This window comes from Asparagus officinalis, chromosome 9 (genome assembly GCF_001876935.1).
Source record: "Asparagus officinalis chromosome 9, Aspof.V1, whole genome shotgun sequence".
NCBI classification, from domain to species: domain Eukaryota; kingdom Viridiplantae; phylum Streptophyta; class Magnoliopsida; order Asparagales; family Asparagaceae; genus Asparagus; species Asparagus officinalis.
The window spans coordinates 60,705,724-60,706,687 of NC_033802.1; positions in this window are offsets into that span (position 1 = coordinate 60,705,724).

Below are 964 nucleotides of genomic sequence, written 5' to 3' on the forward strand. Positions count from 1 at the left end.
CTTCTGAGTTCGAGTCCGAAACTGATCTTAATTCGATCGTGATTCGTCTGAGTCTGTTCTCGAACACTTGGCTTGATCCCGCACGCGAATGGATGTATTCCGTTGCTTGCGTGCGATTCGTCGATCTCGTCGCCTCGTTGGTTTGTCGGTTCGTGCCGAGCTGAGCTAAGGGACCTATAAGCAATTTTATATGCCTACAATGGCCAACAGAAACGAGCTCCAAGACAAGGGAGTTGTCAGACCCTATCCTGCCAAATGGGATGCAGCCCCTTATCCTTCAAAATTCGAAGTCCCGACGCTACAAATTTTTGACGGCACGGGATCACCGAACCAACATATCTATCATTTCAAGTCACAGACTGGAAAGGTGATATCAAACGATGCTATACTAGCTCGATTGTTCATTAGCACCCTCAAGGGAGTTGCCTTTGAATGGTTCAGGAAACTACCTGCCGGATGTATCCAAGAGTGGACAGATCTAGAGAGACTCTTCTTGTCAAGATTCTTTGAAGAGGATACAGAAGTCTCCATCCATACTCTTCTCGCCACTAAGCAGAAGAAGAGGGAGTCCGTCAAAGCCTTCGTCAAGAGGTTTCGAACCATGGCTCTCCGGTGTTCGTCAGGTATGACATAGTCTACCTTAGTAGAGACCTGTCGACACAACCTGCAGACCAACATCCTAGCTCGAATAGGGGTTGCAGAATGTCGTTCTTGGAGACAACTGATCTCTCAAGGCGAACAGGCTCAGAAGATTATTGCCAGGATCAAAGCTGAAGAACAAAGTAGGCAGGATCAACCTGAGCAATCGGACCAAGCCCAATCTTCTCAGTCAGAAGGGGAAGATACTACAACCACTGAAGCCAATCCTCCTTAATAGGATGGCGGGTCCATCAAAACTATCACGTTAACAGTTATCTCTGATAGTCTAGTTTCTCCAAATTCCCCCACCAATCCTCCTCAATAG